Here is a 10240-nt window from a genome sequence, read left to right as displayed (position 1 = left end):
TTAAACTATGGAACAGACCGGGGGGGGGTGGAGGACAACAACTCCCTCCAATTTGTTCACTTATGTTTAACCTTTCAGATACTATTTATTCTTATTTATGAAGCTTTCATATACAAACTGGAACAGAAAGAGAGACATGCTAATAAAATATTTTGGAAATTTCAAACCACAGAACTTGGCAGAGAACCCAAGAGGTAGACACAGTACTTAGTTCCAGTTTAAGCACTTGTGGGTACCCAGGATTTAGGTACCGTAGATCTGTCTGGGCTCAGATGCATATAAGGCTTTTGGTATCAGCTTTGCAGCAAGTATTACTGGGCCCAAACTTTGAGGGAGGAAAAAAGGCTACTTAAACACCCATAGACATCTATTTCTAAGTACTATGGGATGTATAGTGAAAGAACTCACCAATGAGTATATTTATAAGACAACCTAAGGGCAGTTAGAGAGAAGCCCACAGTGCAAGTGGATACTAGAATGCACCTCAACTTACAAACTACCTTCCACATTCCTGCAGAGGAGACAGCTGGATTATTTGCTTTTTGGGGCATGCAGAAAACAACAACCATCTCAATTATCATCTCTCCTTTACAATTCAACTGAATCAGCCTTACCATAAATCAGCAGAGTAGAAGGGCAGGAGAAGACACAAACTCTGACTTGGCTAGAAGACAAGGAAGCAGAGAGACTCCTGTAATCAGTGCAGCAGTATCTACCTGCGCACAAAGCCCCTTGGCTGCCTCCTGAGGATGTGGGCTACGAAGTATCTGAGTGCTATGAGACCACACCACTACCTCGTAAGCCTGGTTATCTGAAAAACCACTTTCAGTCAGCCAGCCTCAAGGAAACCCTAGCACAGCTGCAGCCAATGGCTGGGCTTTCAAGGAAGGCGATGAGATGCTCTGATAGTGGCCTTTAAGCACAGAAGCATCACAGGAGGGGAAGCAGCACCATACACACATATATACTCTGCAAGCACGTGGCAGGGACAAGGGTGAACTACCACCTACAGCTTCTTGAGTGCATAAATAGACTTCCATCAACATACTATCTAGGCATCTCCTCACAACCACCCTTTGTGACTAAGTGGTAAATCACCATTTCACAAACAGGACCCTGGCAGAGTAGGAATATTCACCAGGAAGCCTGTTATAGAATTGAGAAAATTTGCAAGAAAGCATGTCTTATTTTCCACAATTACAAGGGATAAAAATAATTATACATTTAAAGTCTTAGAGAGATGTTGGTAGTACTACATCAAGTAGAACCTATTCTATCTTTACCTTTTAAAGCAAATAATCTAAGTTTAAGTCACAATTTAACATACTAATGCCACAAAAGCTGAAGAGACTTTTGGGAAAATTATTAATAACAATGAAACTGGAGCATGCAACCCTATCAGTTCCTGAGAGCAAGCTATTTTTACTCGTAGTAGAAAATAAAATTTGACATTATTATTCAGAATAATCAATAAAATTACCCTTTTTGGTAAAAAAAACCAAAGAGGTAAATTCCTAAGTAAATATACTGCATGAAGAAAGCTTACACATACCCAATTAACTACTAGTTTAAACAGGCTGAAGAGCAAAGAGCTCCAAGCTAAATCAACATTTTATTAAAACACACATTCTTAAAACATGAGCATTCCTTTAAAAACAAACATACAAAAGCAAACAAAGAAAGAAGTCGCAGGGAGTAAAATTCACATTTTAAACAAGATGTTACCATTGAATGTTATGGCAAGCATCCCCAAGACACAGGTGTCGAACCGTAAAGATACTAAGGAAAATAAGAGGTTCTTCACAAAGCAGTGGTGCTGCACGTTCACATCAAGTACCCCTTCAAACGGCTTTTTAAGAGAAAGGTTGAGAGAGCAGCTCTACCTTTGGCTGCGGTCAAACAATAAACACGCCTCTCCGCTGTTTACACACACCGCACCGAGCGCCGCACGGGAACACGCCGAGGCATTTGCCGGGCCGGGAACCTGCGGGTCTCCTCGCCCTTACCCGCACACCCGGGCCCCGCCGCACAGGCCGCACCAGGCCGCGCCACCCGCCGGGCTTCGCCGCTCGCCTGGCGGCCTCCCCCATCCGCCTCCCCGCACGCCGGGGCCGGGCGGGCTCAGGGCGCTGCCCGCCCCCGGGACAAGGCCGCGCCGCCCCGCGGGGGCCCAAAATGGCTTCCCGGCCCCAACAAAGCCCGCGGGATCCGGCCCCGCCGCTCCGGGGCCGTTTGAACCGAGGGGCCGCGCCGGGAGCGCGCGGCAAACGGCCGCCTACGTCACGCCCGCCTTTAACCGTAAACTCACCGGCTGGGGGGGGGGCAAAAAGGCGTGTTTTACCCCCGAAACGCCTGGCTTGCCCCATACACCACCTCAATATTAACCGAAATCCAACCAACAGCCTCCCCTTCGTGAGGGCACCCCCTCCTGCTCCCTCCCGCGGCCACCGAGTCACCACCGCTCAAGCAGCACGGATTTAAGGACAGACGATACCTATCTGCCACATTTACTCACACGCCAACGTAAAAAGCTTACTAAGCTTGTCGATAACATCACTTAACGCCAAAGCCTGCAGCGCATTCCCATAGCATCAATAGGAAAATCAGCAAATAGTAATACTAGTAATTATGACTAGCAATACTAGTAACACCTCTTCCCCACAGGTGAGAGGGAAAATTGGACATTAACTTGGAAACTCAACACAAACATCGGCCTCCAACAGTCTGTTGCAAAGCACTGAGAAATTTTTGCTTTTACAAGTGAGCAAAGAAATATGTCGCTTCCTTTTTGTGAAACGTTAAGCTGAAAAGCAGTCGGGGGGATAAGGGGGCTGCAAGTGCTGCAGAGACGCGGAACCTGGAATTCGCTAGCCAAGATTTTCCTTTCCTGTAACGCACTACAAACAATGCCTTCTTTTAATAAATAAAGGGACATAAAGTAAGGCTAACCAAATACTTTTTCTTCCCAACAGGCACAAAACTTCTTGAGACTGACAGAAAACAGGCAGGGTTTCGATTTCAGACACTTCCACCCCGGCGGTTACTGAAGAGCAGCCACACGCGATCACCAACGCAGGGACACCGCTCTGTCACCTCGAGATGAGCACAACACCGAAACACCGCGTTTCGCAGTAAAACAACAAGCAATCACTCAACTCAGTGAGTGATGCCAAACTCTATTCCAGTAAAACCCTGTCTGTTTAACGCCACTGTCCCCGCAACAGCAGCTCACTGTCACCAGCTGCCCTGAGGTGACAAACCTGAGGGGGGGGAAACACAGGACCAGACCACACCACTGATTGCCATACATTACCTTTGCACTACAGCAGCACTACAGCACATGGAATCAGGGAATTGTCAGAGTTGGAAGGGACCTCTAGAGATCATCTAGTCCAACTCCCCTGCTGAAGCTGGATTGCCCAGCGCACATCACTCAGGACTGCATCAAGACAGGCCTTGAAAATCTCCAGAGAAGGGGACTCCACGACCTCCCTGGGCAGCCTTTTCCAGGGCTCTGGCACCCTCAAATTTCCTTCTAAATCTGAGTGGAAAGCCGCAGGTTACAGTTACCTCTGACAAGAAAACGCTCCAGGTGCCGGGCCAAGAGGCACGCAGCCTCGGCAGGGATTCGTCTCTCTCCTTCCAGCGCCGATCCAAGTAACTCCGGGCCCTAAAGAGAGGTCGGAATTTTGACCCAACAAGCCCCAGCTCGCTCTCCAACGCGACGTCCTCCCGCCCTGCCGGGACCGCTGTCGGGGCTGCGGAGGAGGAGGAGGAAGCCGATCTCCTCCCCGCCCGGACCGAGACACAACGCCCCGAGGGCTGCCGTGCAGGCGGCCGCCCTAACGCGGCCCTGGCCGCCGGAGCCCGCCTCGTCCAGGGACCGGCCCTCGCGGGGAGCGGGCAGCAACCGCCGCCGGTCAGGGGGTGACGGGGAACCGGGGGCGGCTGGCAGCACGGCAACGGCCGGAACGGTCTGGCGCCCAGCTGCCTGCCAGGCCCCCCCCACCGCGCTCTGAGGAAACGCGGCCTGAGCCCTGAGAAAGAGGAGAGACCCCCGCCCGCCTCGGCGCGGCCGCGGGGAAGGAGAGGCTTCCCCTCGCAGGAGGCGGCAGGGAAGGGGGCGCCGGTGCCCGGGGTGGCGGTTACCTGGAGCCGGTGGAGCGAGGAACAAGCAGAGCCGCCGGTAACGGCAACGGCGGCGGCAGAGATTGGTCTGGCCCCGCCCGCTTTGCCGAGGCCGCCGGGAGCCCCCGCCCCGCCCCGCCCCGCCCCGCCCGCGCGGCGCGTGCCGGCAGCGCCCCCCCCACCCTGCGGCCCGCCCCGCCCCGCCCCGCCGTGACCGCCCCCCTCACACCGCCCCCTCACACACCGCCCCCTCACACACCGCCCCCTCACACACCGCCCCCCTCACACACCGCCCGCAGCAACCCCTCACACACCGCCCCCTCACACACCGCCCCCTCACACACCGCCCCCTCACACACCGCCCCCCTCACACACCGCCCGCAGCAACCCCTCACGCACCGCCCCGCACACACCGCCCTTCAGACACACATCACCTCACGCACCGCCCCGCACAGCCCTTCACAGCTCTCAACAGCCCCTCACACACCGCCCCGCATGCACCGCCCGCAGCAACCCCTCACACACCGCCCTTCAGACACACATCAGCTCACGCACCGCCCCGCACAGCCCTTCACAGCTCTCAACAGCCCCTCAGGCACCGCCCCGCACAGCCCCTCACACGCTGCCCTCCTCACACCGCCTGTTCACAGCCCCTCACACCTCCCTTCAACAGCCCTTCACACACCCAGCCCCTCACACAACAACCCTCAACAGCCCCTCACACACTACCCCTCCCAGCCCCCTCACACACTGTCCCCCTCACACCATCCCTCACACAGCAGGGGCTTCCCCCCTCCTCAGCGGACGCCCCTCCATGCTGGACCCATCTCCCTCGAGGCTGCCCTTCTCTCCCCTCCGGCAGCACCGTCCTGGCGGCCGTGGCCGAGCTGCCCCCTGCCTTGACTTTTCTCTCTGCGAAATGGAGCCGTGGATGCCTCTGGGGTGAGAAACGCCAGGGGGATGGGGAGAGTTACCTCTAATTTTCACTTCTGCCCCTGCTGCTTGGATCCTCATTCACTTTCTTTCCCAGTGTTTCTACATCTCCCCTCGCTATTTCCTGCCCGCTCAGCCTGTTCTGGATTTTCTTTCCCTTTCGTTCTGCTCTAAAGGCTCCTGGCCCTGGCACAGCGCTCCCAGCCCCTCGGCGGGATTTAAACGTGCCCCGTCGTGCTCAGGCGAGCGTGGCGGGTGCGGGCAGCAGGCCATGGTGACCGCTGGCAGCCGCACCACAGCGCAGTGTCACGGGCCTGCTTCCAGCCGAGGAGCCGTGGTGTGAAACCAGCCCCCTTCCTCAAAGTCTCGGGGAATGTCTGCGAATACTTTCAATTTGGAAAGGGGTGCCGGAGTCAGGGTTTGTGACACCCTTGGTCTCCCCCAGCCTGCGCTTCTCCGCCGGCATCGCAACACCGGGTGCTGCGGGCCGGGCCGGCTCAGACGGCGGGGAAGAGAGGAACCGGGAACGGCTCACTCCAGAAAGGGCCATCACGCCAAAAATTGTTATTTACTTGTGTATGCGAGAGAAATGACTCAGCTTCTGGGAAAGACTGGGTAATAAATATGTGTTTTTATATGATTTATGTGATATATCTGTATGACTATATCTATAGACTCTATGTACTTGTTTGGATACAAAGTGGGTAAAAACATTTTAGGCAATTATTGTCTGTTTTAACAGAGCTTTGCTGTGGCTCTGTAAAAGTTTTAAGAAGCTGCAGCCGAAGCTGAGCTGGTCCCAGCAACACTTGGAAGCTGGGAGGCGATTTGGTCCCAGGCGCAGCCGCTCCCGGCAGACGGCAGGATGCTCTGCAGGAATCGCCTCACCCCTCTGACCCCCCCTTCTCGTTCTGTACCCACCCCGCACCTGGGTTTCTTGCCTTTAGATGACGTTTAAAGGTTTGAGAGAGGGCAAAATCACTTTTTGGTTTAAATCTCCCTGAAATTCCTTGGTGCTGTAGGGGCAGGCCCTCTCGGGGATGTTTGTGCCCCATTCCCGGGGAGCTCGCGGTGCAGCCGTGCTCGGTGCCAGCCGGACAGGGCAGAGCGCGCTCCCTGGGCCCCCCTCCAGCTCCTGTGCACTCCCCGGGCCCCGCTCCAGCTCCTGCGCTGCTTGGGCTTGTCCCCAGCCATTGTTTTTCCATCAGGAGCCGGCCAAGCGGCCGGAGGAGTATGGCTTACACTCAGCTTTCCCTCCGCTCCTCGGCTGTGAGGAGAAATAGAGCCTTTGGAGCTGTTACATCTCGGGAGTTAATTTTTCCATGTTTCAGAAGAAGCTGCTCTGAGGCAAACAAAAATTCTTTCACAGTTTTTCAGCATCCAACAATGAGCTCTGAAGGTAAAGTGGGCTCACGATTTTATTGGCTAAGCTGAAGTTTGTAGAAAAATTGTCAATGAGAATAAAAATTGATGGTATGAAAAATGTTTCAGTTTTAACACTCCGAGGGCGGTTAAGAATTTAGGGGAAAAAGCTTTCTTAACTGACACCTGGTTTAGGGAAACTGCGATACGAGGCCAAACCAGTGCAAGGTCCACACCGCTCTGGTCCTGCCCCTTCTTTCCATCCCTTCCCACTGCGATTCTCACATTTTTGTTCCTTCCCTTCCCAGTGCAATTCCCACTCCCATTCCCAGTGCGCTCCTGTGCTCACACCGAGCAAACCTGTTCTGCTCCGCGTCCTGCCCTTGCTGTCAGCTACAAAGGTACAGGTCCCCACGGGGACCGACTGTGACAGAACCCAGTGCGGCAGGGTGTTTCTGACTGGTAGCACTGGGTGTGGGGTCACTGCTTCACAGGCTGGAGAGCGCTCAGGGGTGGGGGGGACAGTGGCAGCATGGGGGGAGGGATGTGCTGGCCAAAGGGGACACTGTGGAATCGTTCCTTAGCGTGAGGAAGCGTAGTGACCTTAACGTCCATGGGTGGGGAGATGATTATATATATGCATTAGTATGAAAATTGCCTAAAGTTTCTGGAAATCTGATTTCTGGCTCATTAAAGACAAAGGTTCTCGCTGTCCGGAGGACACTTTGTTGTTGTTAAAGTGAGGAGGGACCTTCCCCCGCGCGGTGGCTGCTGGCAGCCAGGGGCAGTGGGCGGCAGAGCAATTAGGCGAGCAGGCAAGGGGGGCTGCAAAGCACTTCAATTCCATTTTGCCAGGGGATGCTGCCATGGCCCTGACTTACAGGGGATTTCAGCCCTTAACGAGAAAAGCCGATTACACACGAGACGGGCCGGCGGAGCAGCCGCTCTGCTCACAGCTCTCGTCTGCTGCCTCATCTCAGGCACCGCTGCTCGCAGCTCCCCTGGGGATTGAGCTCAGGAAATGGACACGATCCTGTTAACTGTCATTTTTGTGGATCCTTCAGCTGCCTAATAATGAAGATTTTTTTTTTGCTTTATTTTCTTTCTCTCTTTTTAAAACATGGTTAGAGCTCCACGTGAAGGGCTGAGGCCCAGAGCGGGCCATTACGTGCCCCACAGGACCAGCTCTGGTCCACTCTGCCAGCCAGCAGTTGCTCACCCTCCCACGCAGCGAGCCGGCCACGGATCCGGCAGAGGAAACCGGGACTTGGCTCCTCTCAAATCAGCGGCTGATTGGCAGGGGCCAAGGTGTCCCTGCTCCCCTGGGACAGCGCTGTGTTGTGTGGACAAGGGGCTTCCCCCAGGGGAGATAAACTCTATGCAATAACCCACCCAACCCTAGTCGAATCTAGAGAGAGAGAACAGTAGCTATTGTGGTATCACTTAAATATAGTAAATAATAAATAAAATAACTTATAGTATAATAACATAAATATTATTGTTATACAGTCCTATAACAGTATAGTATATGCTATATATAGTATATAGTTTTACTATATAGTAAAGCTATATTATATACTATACTAGTATATAGTAAAACTACGCTATATACCAGACCAGTATAGTTGTTTCCAGTTATTCCCAGTTATAACTGGAAAGTTGTTATACTATAACAGCTGAAGTTCCATATGCAGAGATTAAAGTGGAGTTCCCGGGGGTCGTTACAGGTTGTAACACCTTTCCAGGTACAACTGGAGTTGGTCCCCGGGGCACAGCCCAGGTGCCTGGGGCATCTTTTGGGTGGGCTCGGCTGAGATGGCCGCTGCTGGCCCATCTGCCACCGGCCCAAAGTCCTTCCGAGAGCTGCAAGTGGCCAGGAAGAAGGAGGAGGAGAAGGGGGTGGCTCTGGGAACATACGTAACCTCCAGGCTCTCCTCAGAACGCTCTCCGGTGTGGGCTTTCTCTCAAACTCCCAAGCGCCTCGTTTGACTTACGAGGGCACCCTCTCAATAGCTCATTAATTGATTCTATTTAAGGGAGCCAGCAGATATTTAGAAGATTCTAGATTCAGTTAAACAGATGCATCCACTTACCCCAAACTTTCTTTTGCTGAGAATCCGAGCCCCAGGATCCTCCACAACAGGTCCCGGAGCTTACGGGGGCGAAGAGAGAAGCGCGTCTGTTCGTCACAGGAGGGGCAGGGCTAGAGCCTGCTTATCTAAAGGGCCTGAAAGTTCGAGATAACTGCTTTGCCCCCAAAATTGTCCTTGCTTAAAAGTTACGTAATGAATATGAATGCAAATTAAAATCCAGTACATATAATGGCTGCTTTAGCAAAACAGAAAAAAATCATACATTTCAATTGTTTTACCGACGCAGTAACAGGGTGAAGCTGAGAAAGCTGAGTCTCAAGGAAAATAAATAACTTTAAAACCCAGGCTCATACACCAGCCCTCGAGGAGACTCGAGGAATCGGGCCGTACAAGTTGAAGTACGGTAAACTCTAAGCAGGGCTGGCATATTGTTGGAGTCCTGTGTCCAGAACACTTTGGAACGGAAGGAGGTGGCAGAGGACATTAGATGGCACGGGTGCGTAAACGGGATCAGGCTGCTGTTAACCATTAGAATATTCAGTTCACAAAGCTCTCCTGGCTCTGGAGACAAAAGCTGCTTTGTTGGAGGATGCGGAGATTTTTCTTTGGGAGGCATCCCACGGCGCAGCGACTGTTCTGAGAGATAACAAAACGCTCAATGTACGCAGAAAATAATTTTCCCGGCCTCCCGAGGGTCCCAGGCTCGATGAATCCTTCAGCTCCTACTGCCCGTGTCCCACCTGCAGAGCACCCTGAAAGGCTTTGACTAGATTTCGCTTCACCTGAGAAGGTTCGGTTCTTTTCTCTTCTCCAGTCCCACATTTGAAGTTGGGTTTTCAAATCTCTCTTCTTTAGATCACAAGAGTTAATTTAATTACACGAGCAATTAAAAGCACTGCGCAACATTTGTACTGCAGCTCTCAGGAGGCTGCAGTCAGAGGTAGAGAAGAGAGTCTAAACCCTGGAGGGGCTGTGCTAGGATAGCTACGTAGTCCATTCCAGTCTAGTCAAATTGGTTTTTCAGTCATTGATTAGAGCAAGGACACGATTTCCCAGCGTAGCGGAGGCCGGAAGAGCCCCCCGAGGACAGGCATCCCCATCCCTCCCACACGGAGCAGGTGGAGCTGGTTTCCCAGGACTGGGCTCAGGCAGGTTTTGGGAGATCCAAGGCTGGAGACGCCGCAACCTGTTCACTCAATTCGGTGTCTTCCAGGGGTTTTTATTTCACTCACCTGGTGCCGCCTAAGAACTTCAGCTGAGCCTCCAGAGACAGCGCTTTACACAGTCACTAGTTACAGTCAGCTGCCAGTACAGCAATGGTTATAGTTTGGCTTTTTATTTAAGAAAAGACAACTTTGAAGACAGTCCGTACGATCCAAACCGAGTCTCCTGTCCTACAGAACCGCGACGTGGCTTTGGGATGGGCTTCTCTGTTATTCTCTGTCTCTAGTATTATCGCCCCTTTTTGGTAGAATTTTTCAGGACAACCCAATACCCTGCGGAGAAGTGCCCAGGAGCGTGCATGACTCTGCTTTCAAGCTGGGAACGACTTCTCTTGTGTCTCTAAAGTCTTTCAATGTTTCTCCGAGGACGCGAGTGGATGGCGCTGTGAACAGGCGGGGTTGGGTTGATGATGATGTCACACGCGTGAAAAGGCAAAGGTAGCTCCGAAGGAGAAACCCGAGGACTCTGCCTGCAGCACGAGGAGAGTTTCCAAACCGGCC

This window comes from Numenius arquata, chromosome 14, assembly GCF_964106895.1.
Source record: "Numenius arquata chromosome 14, bNumArq3.hap1.1, whole genome shotgun sequence".
In the NCBI taxonomy this organism is placed as follows: Eukaryota; Metazoa; Chordata; class Aves; order Charadriiformes; family Scolopacidae; genus Numenius; species Numenius arquata.
This window is presented reverse-complemented; position numbering follows the sequence as displayed.